Raw genomic sequence first — 19,782 nt, forward strand, 5'->3', positions numbered from 1 at the left:
GTCAGACCACAACAGAATAAAACTAGAATTGAACAGCTAAAGCAAAAAAAAAAGTCAAACCCATGAAAAGTGAACAACACATTGCTGTATGACCAGTGGGGCACTGAAGAGATTAGAATGGAAATCTGAAAGTTTCTGGAATTTAACAAAAATGAACACACAAAATACCAGCTCCCCTAGGACATATTAAATGCAGTACTTAGAGGAAAATGTAAAACTTTGAATGCCTACATCAAGCAATTGGGGAAATCTCAAATCAGTATCTTAGTTATGTACCTCAAGCTCCTTGAAAAGAGGAACAAGTCCAAAACCAAGTAGACAGAAATAAATGAAAAAATTAAATCAGAAATAACTAAAGACAAAGACCAACAAAACAGATCTGGTTCTTTCAATAAATTAACAGACTTGACAGACCCTTACCAAAGCTGACTAAAAAGAGACCTTATGTAGATAGAAAGATAAATAGAAAGCATACAGATTGGGAGAAGAACTTTAGTTGCTCTGCAACACACAATGGCCTCATATCTCAAATATGCTTAGAGACTCAAAAGTTCACGCTGCCCCCAAAAAACAAATCCTCAAAGAAACTACAACCCTTATAATATAAGTGGGCTTAAGATTTAAAGAGATACCTCTCTGAAGAAGAAATATGAATTACCAATAGACACATGAAGAAATATGCAACATTTCAGTCCATAAAAGAAATGCAAATCAAAGCAACATTGAGATTCCACCTCACCCCAGTTAGAATTACCATTATGAAGAAAACTAATAATAACAGATACTGGGCTGGTGGGGAATGTGGCCAAAATGGACCATTACTGCACTATTGGTGGAAATGTAAACTTGTTCAAATACATTGTAAAGAAATATAGAGGTTCGTCAATAGAGCTCCCCTACGACCCAGCAATGATGGATCACGAAAATGTCATAGATATTCGCAACAAAACTCTGTGCTTCCATCAGAATGAATGATATTGCCCCATTTGTAAGGAAATGGAATCATTTGGAAACATACAAGTCAAATAATCCAGACACAAAAAATCATAGGCTACATGTTTTCACTCATTTGGAAATGAGCTCCAAGAAATGGATAAAAGATGATTGTATAGTGAACTGTTTTTAGCTATTTCTAAGTATTTTTTTACCCTTTGGTTTATTCCCTTGAGTCACTGATTTTGATTTCTTTACCCTTTGTTTTACACATGTTAATCTGATTTGGGGAAGGGAAGGGAAATCACAGAAATCGTGGGGCAAAAATTAACCAAAGCAACGATGATATTCACTAGACACTATGTTAGAAATGAACTTTACAACTTTGTGGGAGTGTGGTGTCAGGGTTGGGGGAAGCAGGAAAATATGGGGAAGGGGTAACACTGTTAAAAATGCAGTAATTACTTATGTAACTGTAACCCACCCTTCTGTATCTCACCTTCATAAAAAATACCCAAAACAATAAAAGAACTCATCCAAATAGAGAAAATTAGAGATGAAAATGAGACAAAACAACAGACATAAGCAAAATTGAGAAGGTTATAAGAGAGAACATTGAAAACCTTATGCCAATCACCTGAAGAATCCTGGAAAAATTGATGCTTTTCTATACTCAATCTGAACCAAGAAGTGACACATAAGAAGAAATGAAAATGAAATGTCAATAAATCACTTCCCATTCCAGAAAAATCTAGGACTCAATGAATTTATCATGAAATTAAGGCCTGCAAAGAACTTACAACACTCAGATGTAACTCTTCAATGGAATAGAAAGGGAAATGAAATTATCAAACACATTCTATGAAGCTAGAATTAGACTCTTCCCCAAATAACATAGGGACTCACCAAAGAAGGAGAACTATGAACCGAACTGTTTGACAAGCAATGATGAAGAACTTCTCAATAATATTCTCACCAACCAATTTCAGCAGCTAACAAAAAAGTCATATTTTATAATCAAATAAAATTCATCCTAGGATACATTAGGATTCAATATTCTTGTCAATAAACATCATACAAACCATCAGCAGAAGAAGCGACAAGAAACACATGATTGTCTATAGGGATGTAGAAATAGCTTTGAACAAGCTCCAATACCACTTTATGATTAAAAGGACTTAGAAGCTAGGAATACATGGAACATTCCTCAATATAATACAGAGCATGTATATGACAGAGATAATTAGCATTTACCTATCGGTGGAAGCATGAAGACATTAAAATCAGGAATGACAAAAGGATGTCCATTCTCTCTACTACACTTCAATATGGTAGTGGACTTTCTAGCAAGAGCAATATGCAAGAGAAAAACATAAATGGGATGCAAATAGGAAAGAAGTAAAATTATCCCTTTTTACAGATGAAATGATTCTGCATTTAAAGGACCCTATAGCTTCCTCCCTCAAGTAGTAAAGGTGATGCTAAATTTCAGCAATGTAGCAGGGTATAAAACACACAAGAATCAGTAGTTTTTCTGTGTTACCAACAATGGAAAGATCTGTGCTGAAATCTAAAAAACAACCTCATATGTATAAGCCTCAAAATTAAATCAAATCTAAACAAAACAACAACAACAACAACAAAACTAGAAAGTAATTACTTTAACTAAAAATGTGAAAGACCTCTTCTCTGAAAACTTTAAAAATATAAAAAGGGGAATTGAAGGAGTTTCAAACAAATGTAAAAGCTTTTAATGTTTCTGGTTGGCAGAATTAACATGATGAAACCGCAATACTGCCCCCAAGCAATTGACAATGCAATACTCATCAAAATCCCAACAATATTATTCAATGTAGTAGAGAAAGCAATCCAAATTTAATATGGAATTACAAAATTACAGACGAAACAGAAGGCTTTCAAGTGAACTCATGGGCCTTTAGTCATCTTACACACACACACACACACACACACACACACACACACTGAAATTCTATTCACCCATCAGAAAGGATGACTTTTCACCAGTCTTTAGGAAAATGAAATGCTTGGGAAAATTATACTAAGAGCATAGAGAACGAAATGCAGACTCAGATCAATATAGGTTTCATGGATTCATTCATTTATGATAGCTAGAAGATACCCACAAATCTACAATTAAACAAGACAGATTCTAACTAGTCCCAGTTGGAATGGCCATTATCAAGAAAACAAACAATAGCAAATGCTGGCATGGATGTAGCCAATTGGGAACTCTATTACACTGTTAAAGGGAAATTAAATTTGCTCAACCACTGTGGAATACAGTACGGAGTTTTCTAAAAAGACTAAATATAGATTTCCCTTAAGACCCAGTAATTCCTTCATGGGCAGTAATCCAATAAATAACAAACAAGCTCACATGAAAGCTACTAGCATAACCATGTTCAGGGCCGAGGCCCAGAGTTCAAGGAATGGTAAAAAGTTACCACTGCTGGGTTTGTTTCCACAAATACGAACCTTTTGACATAAGATACCAAATCATTCTACTTGCAGTAGCTAGGATAGGAATTAAATGTAGTGGGTTATAAAATGGCTTCTTTGTTGAATGTTAGGAAAAGATGTAGGTAGTCCAAGAAAAGGGAGGTTTTTTGTTGTTGGTCAAGGGGCTTGAAGTCTGGGCTTGGGCACTGTCCCTGAGCTCTTCAACTCAAGGTGAGTGCTCTACCTCTTGAGCCACAGTGCCACTTCTGATTTTCTGATTGTTATATGGAGACACAAGTCTCAGGGACTTTCCTGCCCAGGCTGTCTTTAGACCGCAGTTCTCAAATCTCACCTTCCTGAGTAGCTAGGATTACAGCTGTGATCCACTGGCACCAGGCTGAAAATGGGGTATTTTTAGAAAAGAAAATCCACCTCTTCACCTTTGTCTAAACCTCAGATATCACTATTAGGATACTTCAACCTCAACTCATTTCATCAGACATTTGTAAATTTTCTCTTTTCCTTCATGTAGGATTACTGCAGTCAATATGAACTCAGCTGTGGGACTAGATCAATTGTATGTTAAATTGCTAGCACCTACATCAAGAACTATTACACAAAACAAATGAATCCCTCATTTGGAATAATTTTTTTCTCTTTTTATTACACATCTTTGCTTGATTACTTCCTAATGTGATATTGGACCTCCTAACAGATTGATGATATTTTCTTTCTCTTCAGCAGTTGTCCTTCTTCCACATGTAGTCAAATATTTAAGATTTCAAAGATTTCCATTGATAATTCACTAAGCTGACATCTAAGAAATTGTGCATTTCTGGAATTTGGTCTGCTGTCTTGTTCTTTCATACACAAGCTTTATAAGATATATTAGTTCTAGAAGAAATTCTACTTTCCAATCTTCATATGACCATTTTCAGTCTCTCTCATCAGTCTTTATGACCCTCTCTCTGGAGTCTCATTGCAGTCTGCCTCATAAAAAATTTTATTAGTTATTAGCTAAATGACTCTCAGCTTCTATTTCTTGCCTGACTTCATGTCATCTGTGATAGCAGCCCTGACTAGCTGTGCTTACTGGAGTTTTTTGTTTGTTTTCTTTATTTGTTTTCTTTTAGAGGTCTAGGATTACTATTCAAAGTATTAGCTTCTTTGGGCCCCAGTGATCCCTTGACCTATATTCAATGGGTTTTTCTCCTAAAGATACAAAGAACAGCTGACTGAATTCCTGTTTTAATTTTCTCAAAACGAGGGAATCTGGCATACTTGCAAAGCCATAAATACTTCTATATAACCACATACAGAAATGGTCTATCAAATTGGCTTTTCAGGGTTGACTGTGAAAAATGTTCATTTCCAAGTCTCCACCATAAAACTGATCACATCCCTTGGAGCAGACTTTTGGAAGGAAGGTTCCCCTTCCTTCCTTATCTTATGATAGATCAAACCATAATATTCTACAGTTGTGGTCAGCCTGGAGCACATTTCCCCAAGAATATTCTGTTGTGTAAAAGAGGACCAACTATCAAAATAAAGGTGAAAATAATTGTCTACTACATAATGATTTATCTTGCTTATATCCATTGTTATTTTCATTACTTCCAACACATGGATAATTTATATTGGGATTAGACAACTGGCAAAGGATCAATGGAATAAACATTCAGTTTACTTTCATATATCCAATATAATATACTTAACCCATTATGGAAAATTAAATTCAATTGTAGAAACAATGTTAGAAATATAAAGTATGCCTCAATACGTGTAATCTGGCACACATACACCATCTACTCAGAAATTCAGTCTCTTTATAAATATTTATTTGGTACAGAATAATAAAAATTTAACTAATGAATATGACTTTTATGTGTCATCTGAAATACTCCTCTTGTACATAATTGTATGTAATTTTATAGATGTCACCTACACAGGAATTTAACATGCATGTAGAAATCAAATTTCCATAATTTAAACTAGATGAGAGGAATCATACCCTCATGTACTGTGTGGTGTAAATTTTCCCACAGTGCTGAACCTTTCCACCTGATACCGAGTCATGTGCAATAACTTATTATTTGATGTTAAGATGAGTGCTAAGTGTAGAATGCACTTTGAATTATTACAATAATTCCCAGAATTAAAGCAGTAATGATACATTATTTGTTTATATTCTAATGTTTGTCAATTTCACTATGCATGAAATATATTAGTGAAACTAGTTTCACTTTCTTCTTTTTTGTAGCAGCTAAAAGTAAAATTATATATTAAATATACATTAAGAAATCAATAATAAGTAATCTATTATTAAAATGATATAGTACTAAACTGTGATTTTAACCATAGTTCTAACAAATTGTGATGTAAACAACATTTAATAAAATTATGGGTAATATTTTTAAACTTACCAGCTTGTTATTGGTTTCCTAATTGTGTCATTTGTTATTTTTGGTCCAAGTTTTGTCTTAATTGTTTAGTTTTCTATTTTATCTCTATTGGTTTGCTGATTGTGTATTTTGTTTTCCCTTTTTAATGACTGATATGAGGCTGAAAATCTGTATGCTAGTTTATTACTTGCTATGTTAAATTAAAATTACTGCTCTCCACAGCTGTTCTAATCTTTGTATAGTACAGTATTTTCCCCAGTACCATATCCTATATTTTACTGAAATTTTAGTGTCAATTTAGTGTACAGAAGGGTTATAGTTACATAAATAAGGTAATGGGTTCATTTCTTTTCTAACTTGTTACCCCTTCACCCATTTTTCTCCTTCTTCCCTCCAAACGGCCCCTCCAAGTTTACTTCCAACATGTTGTCTTGTGTATTTCACTGTTGCATAGGTTACTCCTTTGTCCTTTGTCTCACCATTTTTCCCTTTTCCTTCCCTAGTTCAGATAAACATATTTACAATACCCAGGGTATAAAAATCCAATACAGTGGCTACAGGGTATAAACCATAGTTGGGGAAAACACAAAAGGATGAAAAAGAATCACATAGTATATTAAGAACAATAAAAACAAAGAACATATCTTGGAATTCATTTCACTTAGAATCACCTTATATGGTCAAATGTATATAGTTATAGAGCTATTCTGCTCATCTACTAAATTTATTCTTTATATACACAATAATGCTCCCCTATTACCCACTAATCCCATTTTTAACCAGGTGACCACAAACAAGGCCACACTAAAGCTACCAGAACAATTATGTTTATCACAGTATTATTTACTATAGGTAAGATATGGAATCAACCCAGATGCCCCTCAGTAGATAAATGGATCAAGAAAATGAGATGCACACACGCACACATGGAATACTATGCTTTCATCAGAAAACTGATACCACCTCATTTGCAATGAAATGGAAGTTCTTGGGGAAAATCATATTAAGTGAAATAAGCGAGACTTAACGAAACATAAGTCCCATGGTTTTCCATATTTGTATTAATTAGTTAACATCAAGGATAATCTCATGTATTTTAATTTGACATTTTATTCTATGTTGAGCATCCAACATTATTGCTATATTGTTTGTTATTATTTCTGCAAATAGGCAGATATATTTTTAAAAATGTTCTTCTTATCCTTTACTGAAGAAAGAACATCTAAAAGAGCAAACCCTACTAGGAAGAACAACTCCTACTTACTTAGCTTCATTCCTATGTAAAACTAGTGTTGTCCCCTATATCCTCATGTCATACTTTACAACTGTATTATTCATCATCATGTATATCTACTATCTTCTACATTGTGAACTAAATGCCTCAGAAATTCCACTTTGCTTCACTTAAAAAAAATTCTCCCTTAATGTTTGAGGTTGGTTTGTGTGTGTGTGTGTGTGTGTGTGTGTGTGTGTGTGTGTGTGTGTGTACAAAAATCAGAAGACAACATTTTTCCTCATATAGAATAGATCTTTGAGGTCATTATAAGTTTTGGCTAATGGGAGAAGTCTCTTGCTATTTTAAGGATGAAACAGAAAAATATATTTGTGCATGCACACAGTTGCTTTATTAATCTGTAGTTGAACACTGAACTTCGATTTATATCTTGGCTGTTTTTGTGAATAATGTGAATAACAATGAACTACAGATATGTTTATGAGTTACCCAGAGAGAAATAATCACATGATTGGTGGGTCAGATGATATTTCAACTTTTCTTTAGAAAACGGCATACTACTTTCTACAAGGAGAATTCTAACCTGTATTTTGACCACAAGTGTAGAAAATTTCCTTTTCTCCACACTCTCACCAGACAACATTATTATATTTTGAGTTTTTTAAAGGGACGGTTTTTACTGTGTGCAATAGCCAAGACTGGACTTAGACTCAAATCCTTTTACTCCAAACTCCTAAATGCTTGTAATTACAAGCCTTTACCACCACATCTGGTTCCTTCGTTTTTGTTTTTTTTTTTTTGATAAGAGTTATAATAGTTATGAAGTTGTATCATCATAATTTTAAATTGCATTTCTCTAATGACTTCTGTTCACAAAGCATTAAGCCAGCATAGAAGTTTTATTAAACACAACTTTGTAAATCGACTTGCGATATTCAGAGCTTTTTGGAAAACATGTCTATTCAGAACTTTTCTCCATTTTTAATCAAGTTTCTTGTTAATCTCATCTTTAATCTCTCTATACAAAGTCAATAATTAATTCAAGGTAGTAGAAAGGAAAAAAATTAAATTCCTAACATTTTTCAATTTCAATAACATGATACTGCTTAAATTATTTTCTGTTTATGCTTGAGACTTTATAAATCAATTTAGGTAGACCTTTTACAAGGCTATATGTGTTTTATTTATTTTACGTTGATTGTTCTCTCTAAACCTGTGTGAATAATTTCCTTTGGTTTCCTTCTATCTCATGTAGTTCAGATTTCAAAATGAAGAATAAATGGAAAAAAGCAAACAAAAATACAGTTCCTCTCATCTTATGATGCCTCTACAAGAACGAGGAAAGAGTTCATCTTTATAAGGACATATGATAGAATATCAAAAAGACACTTCATTCTTCTCGGTCTTCCTTATCTTTACGATGTAACTTAAATGATGTAAAACACAATATACTGTTCAGATACTTTTATGTTTTATCAGTTTTGCACATCTTCATATGGTCTTCAGCTCAGTCTACAACATTCCTTGATGATTCTCTCCCTGATATTTTTACACTACCAAAATATAAGATAACCAGTTTGATTTACAGCATGAGAATTTATCCACCTGTCTTCCTTGGAAGCAGAGTATGGTCAATAGATAACATTACTTCTGGTTGCTCACTGCATGTAATGGTTTCTCTAATATTTGTTGTATTCTATTTAGTATTTAAAAATCTCTTGGCTCAACTCAAAGCTCATTCATAGAAGTTTATTTTAAGTATTTCACGAGTTTATTGTTTCTAAATTCTTAAGATAACATTTGTTATAAAACTAATGTTATTACCATATTAGTGTTGAGAAAAATTGTAATTAAAGGCAGTAAGTGCATGGCCCAAAGACACACGGTGAGGAAGGAAATGAGTCAGTTTCCAAAGGTCTTTCAGCAATACAAAAAAGGTAGGTAAAATCTCTACACTTTCTTACTCTCTCAATTCAATAGTCATATTGTCCAAGAAATAATAGCATACAAAATATTGCCCATGGTGATTGTTTTCTGTCACATTTTGTCTTCAACACAGACTGTGTTGGTGACATTGGGTTATCATGCACAGAGCTGAGCCGATAAATTGAGGTCCAAATAGAGGCAAATTTCTTCTGTCTCACGGTTCCATTATCCTTTTTAAAAAGTACTGAAAATTTTAAATATCATCCATTACTGTCTTTTAAGAATCCAAAAAAGAAATAAATTCACCGATAATCACTCCTAAATGCTTTCAAAGTAGGAGATGATAAAACAGATCCCCATGAAGTAAATTTTCTTCATTTTTTAAAATTATTCTGAAAGCCTTGTATTGGTTGGTCACACCTGTAATCCTATCTACTCGGGATATTTACTCAGGAGCCTGAGATCTCTGGATAACAGTTGGAAGCCAATCAGGGCAAAAAAATCATGAAATTATTTTTCAAATTTTTTAATGAGCTAGCAAAGAGCCAGCAATGGAGATGTAGCTTATATTGTAGCTCAACAATCTAGAGAGGAAAGGCCTAGCAAGACCTTGAAACCCTGATTTCAAACTCTGAGAATGCCAACACACATGCATATGTGTGTGGGGGCATGCATGAGGTAACTCGTACATGCACATTTATTCATATTTGCTCCATTCTCTTACTGTCTCAATTCAATATTCATATTGAATATTGGGGTTATATTTACATGAGCAAGGTAATTCGTACATTACCTAATAAGCATTGTTATGTCCTCCTTTATATTTCCCCTACCATCCCTTCCCTCCCACATCCAGAATTATGCTCCCCTCCCCTTTTCTCCCCACCTAAATTTTAAAGTTCATTTTTCAACATAGTGTCTTGTGCATATCTCCTTGTTACAATGGGTCAAACTGTATCCTTATTTGAGCATTTTTCCCCTTCCCCTCCCCAAATTAGAGAAGCGTACATACAAGATGTAGGGGAATCAACTTCAAATACAATGAAAACAGGGGTTATAGCGTGGAGGAGGAACATATAAAGAAACCAAAAAATCATATAGCACATTATAAGTACGTTAGAAACAATAGCAAGAAACACACAAACAAACAAAAAAACCACTTGTGTCCTTATCTTGGTGTTCATTTCCCTTAATCATCTTATCTCTTCGTATGCACATAGATTTTGACCTTTTCTGCTTATCCCAGACATATATTCATTATTGAAAATAAGGGAAACCATGGGACCTATGTTTCTTTGGACTTGGCTTACTTCACTTAATAAAGTTTTTTTTCCAAGTCTTTCCATTTCCTAACAAAATGGGCGATGTCATTCTTACTGATGGAGGCATAGAATTCCATTGTGTATATATAACACATTTTCTTGATCCATTCATCTACTGAGGGGCATCTGGGTTGATTCCATATCTTAGCTATAGTGAATAATGCGGCAATAAACATAGTTGTGCTGGTAGTATTAGTATGTTGTTGTTTGTGATCATTTGGTTAAATCCCCAAAAATAGTATTGTTGGGTCATACAGGATCTTTATGTAGTCTTTTGAGGAACCTCCAGACTGCTTTCCCAAGTTGTTGAACAGTTTACACTCCCACCGACAATGCCGTACGATTCCAGGGTGGGCACATGTCCTCCAGCATCTGTTGTTGTAAAAATATGGATTGATCCAGGAATTTGCAAGTTATCCCAGTGCAGGGGCCATGATAATCTTCTCTGAATCATTCCAATGTTAGTGTATGTGATGCTGAATTGAGCACAGAACATTTTTATATAAAAAGTGTAATTGATTTTATTAAACTAGACAATTCAACAAAAAGTAAGTTGAAAACAATTGTCATGAAATTTTAGAACCAAATATTTCTTACATAAACACACATATAAGTGTAAAGTCTAAATTGATATGTCAAAAACAAAATAATTCCAGATATTTGTTGTTCAAGAGATTTGTAGGAGGAGGAATTCAATTATTCTATTCAAGGCACCTGTCATAATGAACACTGCAGCAAGTGTTAAGGTTTGTTAAAATTTTTAATGTTTTAAATATGTTTAATGTTGGGAATTTGTTTATATATGCCAAAATTAGGACTGTTTCGCAGGTATAAACTTTTCTACAAAGTATTTAAGATTTATGGTATCAGATATATACTACTAAATATGTACATTTCAGAGTTTATAGAAACCTTATTAATGAGAAGTTGCAAAGTCTTTTTGTAAAGAAGCAGAGTGAAGAGTTAAGACTTTAACTACACAGTTTCTTTTAAAACTTTAGGGATTCCTAACAAATGATGATATAAGCCATAAACAAATGATGAGAAGAGCAATAAATGGTAATCTTAGTGGCTAATTTTAAAGACTACTCATATTCTATAAAACTCTTTTTGAACATCATAAACTTAGCCAGAGTTAAATTTACAGGAATATGAGAAAATAGTAAAATCTAATATGCAGTATACTTCAAAGGCTGAAAACACTGGTAATTGGTTTGTTTTATTATGTTTTTAATTTTTAATATTTAATTATTGGTTTCATTTATTTGTAGCAATTTTTACTTGATGTAATATAGTACAACTTTTTGTAAGTAATCATTAGGAGGTCATCATTGAGATGGTTACTGTGATGTACATACCAATTTTTATATGTGCATGTGAATTTACAAAGAGGAAAATTAAGAACAAAATATTTATTTAAAAATGAACAAATAGAATCTGAATCAGGAGTGTTGATAAATGTAAACACCTAAAATCTTAGCCCTAGGCTGACACAGCGGTATTGCTGAGTTGAGGTCACAAAAGTGAGAGATTGTGTTTTGTTTTGTTTTGTTGATTTTGTTGGTCATGGGGCCTGGGTTCTGTCCCTCAGCTCAAAGCTAGCGCTACCACTTGAGGCACAGCACCTCTTCCATCTTTTTTCTGCTTATGTTGTGCTGAGGAACCAAATCCAGGACCTCATGCATGGAAGCCCAGCCCTCTAACACTGAGCCACCTTCCCCACACCTGAGAAACTGTGTTTTAAAAAAAATCATCTAAACAATATTTGCTTTCTGCTTTGGGTTTTATAATGAAAAATATGAATATCTTTTTATATTTTTGTGAATTGTCGTACTTCTAAATTTATACTAACATTCAGCCACTTTATCCTTTACAAAGTCATGAAATATCTCTGAGAATTTGCTTCTGTGAAGATTGTTTTTCCATTTATAATTTCTTCTGCGTCATTTTTATTTTTTATCAAAATAACATATGTCATGTTGATGGGTTATAATACATCAAATATGAATATTCTCATACTTCTCTTGTTTATGTGTTATGCACTTTAAGTATTATGATATTTCTCTCTCTCTTTCACTTTCTCTCATTTCCTTTTTTTTCATGCTCCATGTCTGCAACTTAGAATTTCTGCTGGTCTACTATTATCCTTATGGATCCACGGGTTTTGTGGCAACATGATAGTGACCATCAGTTACTTTTGCATTCTTTAAAAGTTATAAAAGTGACGTGATATTATTCTTTGCGATTCTAAATGGCAAAACACCAGATCTCACTTTTACTACTATTTATATAAATTTTATCTCATAGGAATCATTGGGATAAATAAGATACTTTTAACATGTAACCTAAAAGTACTTTTTTTAACAGTCTTTTTCTTTTATTATCAGTTAGTAACTTCCTGTAATGAAAACAAAGCTATCCTATGGAAAGTAGACAGAAATTGTTCACAGGGATGAAAAACAAAGGAATGGGCGAAGTGAGTACAACGGATGCACATCATAGAGCACAGATCCTCAGAGCAATTTATCTTGTACACTTTGTGAGAATGAGAACTTGCTGGTAACTAGAGAGTAAATCACTGAACAACTGATATATGCACATATAGTTATATGTGTATATTTACTTATATATGCATATATGTGTGTATATGCTCTTATATATGTATACATGTACGTTACTATTCACACGCATACATATACACATGTATACATGCACACATGGAGAAAGACACCTAGGTACAGCCAACACAAGTTTCACTAGTTGTTGAATATGCCTTACACGGAATGCTTGGAACAATATATGTTGAAGATGTATTTGTCCCTAAGAGTTTTTTACCACTCCTCTTATTTTTTAAATCGGGTGGTTTTTGAGAGATTTGACTGGTAAAATGCAGTACAAGTGATAGCAAGTCACTCGGAAATCTCAGTAAGTATAAGTCATATGGTGTCTCCCTGCTCCTCACAGAATGCTTGCTCTTGTAGACACTCTCAACAACCAAAGCATCAGGAGAATACCCTGGTAAAGAATAGAGTTATAAGGCTTTAAATGGCATGCTTCCTTGAGGTTCCTTGAGCTTACTTGATGCTTCCAACAGGCAGCATCAATTCCTAAGCAAAACAGTGAGTCCTCAGAAGACTGGATTCTACATATACATTTAAGCAGCCCACGTGAAAAGCCCTATGTGAAAAATGCTGACTGAGTTCTTGCTGATTTCCTGGTCAAGAAAATAAAGAAAAAAAGAAAGTATTTTTAATGTATTAAAGTTTGAAAATTATTTGTAACCAGTCAATAAATGTGTAGAATAAAATTATACGAACTGACAAAGAATGATGTTTCATTTATGTGTTCTTGGATTGGTGAGTGATTTTAGGTGTGTCTACACAAGTAGAATCAGCATAAATCAAGCCAGCATTACTTCAATTAAGATATAGAAAGAATACAGGTTGAGGCATTGTAACAATGAGATGTACAAGACACTCTATCAGCGTGGGGTGAGTGAATGGGGGAGTTAGAGAGGTGTGAAAGAAAGAGATGGTAGGGGAAAAACAAAGGAGGGGTAACAGTGCTCAATAAAAATGTGCTTATATCTTAGCTATGGTAAAAAATGCTGCAATAAATATAGTTGTACTGGTAGCTGTAGTGTGATCTTGTTTGCAATAACAAGTGTATGTCTGAGTCAAACAGAAAAGGTCAGAGAAGTTGATGATAGGGAAATGAACCCCAGGATAAGTATTTAAATGTTTTTTTTTTTCTTTCACGGGATTTTTTCTAACATATTTATAAGATGATTCCTTTGTTGCTTTGTATGTCCCTCCCCTATGGTATAAACCCTGCCTTCATTTTACTTGATGTTGGTATAATTTGTGGAGGGGAAGGGAAAAAAAACAAATTGTTTAAATAAGGATACAGTTTGACCCAGTGCAACAATGAGATATACAAGTCTTTATGTCAAAAAACGAACTTTACAACTTTGGTCGGGGTGGGGGGAGGATCAGGTGGGGGTTGCAGGAGGGTGTGGGAAGGGATAGGAAGGGGAAACAAAGGAGGGGGCAACAATGCTTGAAAAAATGTACTCATTGTCTTGCTCATGTCATTGTAACTCCTCTATACAGTATTTTCACAATAAAAAGAAAGAAATGAACTCATTACCTTCCTTATGTAATTGTAACATTTCAGTACATTATATTTTATGTATACACACATATAGATAGATAGATAGATAGATAGATAGATAGATAGATAGATAGATAGATAGATAGATAGATAGACAGATAGACAGACAGATAGATAGATACAAGGAAAACTTCTGTACTTATAAGAAGTTGTATTTGTCACTCAATATCAGTAAGGTATTGGTTTTAGGACCAGAGGTATATTAAAACTTTGGATATTAAAATTCTCTACATGAACACAGTAAATTATTTACATAAGAATCTGCCCACAAGCTAGTGCAGTGTAATTGCTATGAATTTTTTTTACTGCATTCTATGTTTGTAATGAAAAATAATAGTATATGCACTATCAACAGATTCAAATTTTTCAAATAAATTTTGTTTGAAGTTTGTAGGTGGAATTGGGACAGCAATTTTGAAAAGCACAAATTTCATCACCAAGACCGGTCTGCAAGTTATAACAAGGAGCTAATACAGCATCATTTAATAGTATGGCACTCCATACTATTATGAGACTTTTTTTATTATAGTGAAAATGCTGTACAGAGGGGTTACAATTACATGGGCAAGATAATGAGTACATTTCTTATCAAGCATTGTAGCCTCTTTTGTTTTGCCTTCCCATCCCTTCCATCCTCCCTCCGCCCCCCTACCCAATCCTCCTGGCTACTCCCCACCCCCGTACCAAAGTTGTAAAGTTCATTTTTCTTTTTTTTTTCTTATTAAATAAATAATTATTTATTCAACATAATCAAATAAAGGTATAGGGTATTAAGTGAAATGAATGGCAGCAGTGTTACAATGGATGGGAGAAGGGAAGATTTTTTTTTCAAAAAAGAAAGATCAAATGAAGTAAATACAAAATGGTTGCAAATATGACAGGTATTAACCCAACTATATCAATAACCACTTTAAATGTAAATTGTCCAAATATACAAATTAAAAGACAGAAACTAACATTAGTGAATATAAAGATATACACAGATTAGAAGTAAGGTGATGGATGTTAGCATAAACCTAAAGGAAGCTTAAAGTAACAACTCTTTTTTTTTAATTTAATTTTATTTTATTTGTGAACATACTGTATAGAGGAGTTACAATTACGTAGCCAGGATAATGCGTACATTTCTTACCAAGCATTGCAGCCTCCTCCATTGTTTACCCTTCACATCCCTTCCCAACCTCCCCCCTCCCCCCAATCCCAATCCTTCTCCTTCCCCCCCTTTCCCTCCCTCCCCCGCACCGACTTTGTAAAGCTAGTTTTGGACATGACAACTTGTACTTCTCATTGTTGCAACAGGTCCACCTGTATCCTTAAACAACTGGTTTTTCCCCATCTCCTCCACAAGTTATACTGACATCAAATATAGTGAAAGCAGGGGTTATACAGTGGGGGAGGGATATACAAAGCAACAAAGAGATAATCTTATAAATGCGTTAGAAACACATGCATGAAAGAAAAAAACATTAAAATACACAACTAAGGGTTCATTTTCCTGACATCACATTATCTGACCTTTTCCGCTTGACTCACATATACTAGATATTACAAATAAGGGAAACCATGGGACCTATGTTTCTTTGGGCCTGGCTTACTTCACTTAATATAATTTTTTCCAAATTTTTCCATTTCCTAACAAATGGTGCAATGTCATTCTTTCTGATGGAAGTATAGAATTCCATTGTGTATACATACCACATTTGCTTGATCCATTCATCTACTGAGGGGCATCTGGGTTGGTTCCATATCTTAGCTATGGTAAATTGTAAAGTTCATTTTTTGACATAATGACTTGTACATCTCATTGTTGCAATGGGTCCACCTATATCCCTATTTAAACGATTTGTTTTTCCCCTTCCCCTCCACAAATTATGCCGACATTAAATACAGTGAAAGCAGGGGCTATACTGTGGGGGAAGGATATCCAAAGCAACAAACAAATAATCTTATAAATGTGTTAGAAACAATTTTCAATATCTAGTATATGTCTGAGTCAAGCAGAAAAGGTCAGATAAGGTGATGTTAGGGAAATGAACCCTAAGATATTTATTCAAACCCAGGGACTTTTAAGAAATGCAGCTGCGAGTTTTCTCAAGGGGAGTTTTCAGAACACTTATTGAAGCACAATTCAGAACCTCAGTGATGTGTAGATGGTTTTCCCTCAACTTTCTGACATGCTCAGTCATTATTAATCAACATATAGCTCATCATGAATAATCCTCCAATAACGAAATGTTGATGTCTTGTTTATATACAGAAAACCTGGGAAGGCTAACTTTTTCCAATTAGGAGACATTCTGTATTCTATGACCCAGCAGAGAGAAAACTAGGTAAACATCCATTTACAACCTTCTGAATAATTCTGATTCTGTCCACATCAGTTATTTATCCATATTTTTGCCTGAGTGAGATGATTTTAAAAGAATTTAGTCATTTAAAATTTAAATTGAAATATGAAATGAAATTAGTTCCAATGCATGACATTACGATATTTAGCAACAACTGAGAAACCTAAAGGTCTATAAGAATTTTTTTAATTGAATGAAGGGATGTTGGAATTTGGTACTCTCCAGTTTAAGCAATTTGCAAAAAGAATTGGCAAAATAAAATTTACATTTGCAGAAGACTTGACACTTATTAAAATTTGTATATTGAAAGGAACACAAGCCTCAAAAATATGTTAATGCTATCCTCTTATTTATCCTTAAAGGTTTATGCTTCTGTTATCTTAATAATAAAACTTCAAAAAATTTATTTTTACCTAGTTGTGCAAAGGGGTTTCACTTCATCATGTCCGTGTTGAATAAAGTGTATGTGCATTTCAATGTATAGTGCATCTGGATCATTGTCAAACTTTCCATTTTTCTTCCTTCCCTTACCCCAACCCCTCCTATCCCTTCAAGTATCCTACTTATATTCTCACATATGTACATTGAGTGCTATATGTACATTGACTATATTAGTCCACCATTTCCCTCTCCATTATTCTGCCCTGCTCCTTTCAAGCCCAGATCACCTTTTAAGACTTGTTTTAACTTCATGGTATTTTGTTAAATATCTCTACCTTTGGCATTTGGCTATGGGCTTGCCACATCCACTGTTACATGTTAGACCTACATAAATGTGTATATTTCTCTCCACATTTCTTATGTCTGAATGGCCAAGATAAGTCTGCTTTACTATTCACCTTCTCACCTAAATTTAGAATTTGACCTTCAGGGCCATCCAATAGTGCTCTTTTTTTCTCTACACTTTTAAGATGGAAGGGAAATAATTTCTATGCCCTTAGCATTATGGTTCAATCATGAATTTCCATCACATTACTTTAGCAGTCTACATTTAAAGTCATATTTTCTGCATTATATTCACACAGATTAAGTGAATATCAAGGGTAATTTACCTAGTATTTGATGACCTTCAATTTCTGATGATAGAAGCAGCAGTGAGTTTTAATTATGCAGATAACACTATTTATTGAGGCCTGTAGTCTTATAAATTTTTAATAAATTTAGAGTTACTTTTATTAATAATTTTAAAAGTTTTATTTCAGTATTTGAAATGCTGCTCCAATTATTTTAAAAGTTTCACAATAAGTTAGACTGAACTTTTCCCCCATTTTCCCCACTAGTTCAGATTGTCTCCTTTAGCTTTATTGTTTGAGAAGCCAAGGGAAGAGGATAAACAGAAAGATGATCATTACTCATGTATCTCCTTCCTTTTCTGTTTCTTCTATTCTTGCTCAGAGGAAGACTGGAGCAGAGTGATGCTTGACTTCATCATACGAGGAAGCATTCCTGGCATGTCAATTATTGTTTCGCAGAATCACTTAAACTGCTTACTCTTGCCTTCTCTGTAACAGTAACCTAACTGTGGCTACCTTGGTGCAGGAGGAAGCACACTAACAGGTTGTTACCTGTAAATTTTATTTAATATCTCAGCTTACTACTACCACATATAGAAAGCTTTGTCTACATAAATGCAAAGGTACTGATTGCCCAACAATAACTTAGTGAGGAGTAGACAATACCACTCAGCTACCCCCTCCCTTCCACTCCCCTCCCCTCATTTCCCAGCCTTCCCTTCTTTCTTTGTGTCTCTCTCCTCCATATTCATCTCTATCTTCTCTCTTTTTCTTTTCCATTAGCAAGTAATGTGGTTCATCACATGACACATAAATAATTGAAAAATATTTCTTTCTCCTCTTTTGTGATTATTTATTCTTAAGAAGTGAGTTCTAGATCTCTCTGTTCTATTCTAGCTCTCTCTGCTACCTAGCTCTTTCACTGCTCTTTTCTAGCTCTCTCTGCTCTCTCTCTGCTCTCTCTGCCCTTTTCTGGCTCTTTCCTCTCTCTTTCCCAACTGTCTGTCATTCCCAGGCCTTTCCCAGCCACGTGGAGTTCTAATCTTGCCTCTTGCCAGCAGGTCTACTGAATAAAAAAAGGTGAGTTCTAGCAGAGCACCAGTGGCTTACACCTAGATACTGGGTAGGCTCAAATTTGACAATTGCAATTCAAAGTTATTCCAAGTAGACAAACCTAAGAGATTCTTTTCTCCAATTGTGGTAAAAGGAAAAAGTGAAGTTGTGGCCCAGGTGGTATGGAGCAAACATTGAGAATTAAAGCCCAGATAGAACTCAAGTCCAGGAGTTCAAAGCCCAGTATCAGCACAATATTAAAAAAATGAATCCTTTGTCCTTGAAAAGGGATATTTCTCCAAAAATTCATACCCAGGACAATTTTCAAGGTCCATATCTATTTGAAAGTCTCTTTCACATATTAAACTGATTCAACTGCTTGATTCACATTACGGAAAATAGGAGTCACACTTCACATTATAAAGTATGCCCAGTGCTGAACAATTCTTACAATTTTTAATATAAAGGAAGCATGAGAGTGGAATTCACATCACTTGGTTGAGTTAGGTTTGACTCACTGACATACTTTTGCAAGTAAATTACGGACTGTTTACCTGTAAGGAAGTCTATATAAATGGTTTTCTAGGAGAAAGAATGAGCTAGCTGCTGTCCAAGTTTGAATCAGAGTAAGTTTATTCCTATGATATGGTAAAGAGAAGCTCATCTCATAGAACACTATGCAGACAGTAATTTCAAAAGGATTAAAAATCCATGTCTATGTTTTGAACAGCCAAGTTTTCACAAACAAAAAACAGTTTTCTGTGTCAAGAAAATATGTTAGAGCAAAAGGAACTATGTTAAATATAGTTAATGGCTGAGTGACATGTATAATAACAACCGAACTATACAATTTTCATCATGTCCTTAACAAGAATCTCCAAGATAGGTCTTGCTAAATCTATCATAGAGGACTGGGTT

General features: G+C 34.2%; 1 non-coding gene across 1 annotated transcript; it reads right to left on the bottom strand.

The window, feature by feature from the left end:
- Positions 1-10,659: 10,659 nt before the first annotated feature.
- LOC138839101 (U6 spliceosomal RNA) lies at positions 10,660-10,766 on the bottom strand. The gene has a single exon (XR_011375843.1). It is a non-coding gene; the product is annotated as a U6 spliceosomal RNA (small nuclear RNA).
- Between the last annotated feature and the right edge of the window lie 9,016 nt (positions 10,767-19,782).

The sequence above is a fragment of the Dipodomys merriami genome, unplaced genomic scaffold (assembly GCF_024711535.1).
Source record: "Dipodomys merriami isolate MVZ:Mamm:240054 unplaced genomic scaffold, mDipMer1.0.p SCAF_292, whole genome shotgun sequence".
Taxonomy (NCBI): Eukaryota; Metazoa; Chordata; class Mammalia; order Rodentia; family Heteromyidae; genus Dipodomys; species Dipodomys merriami.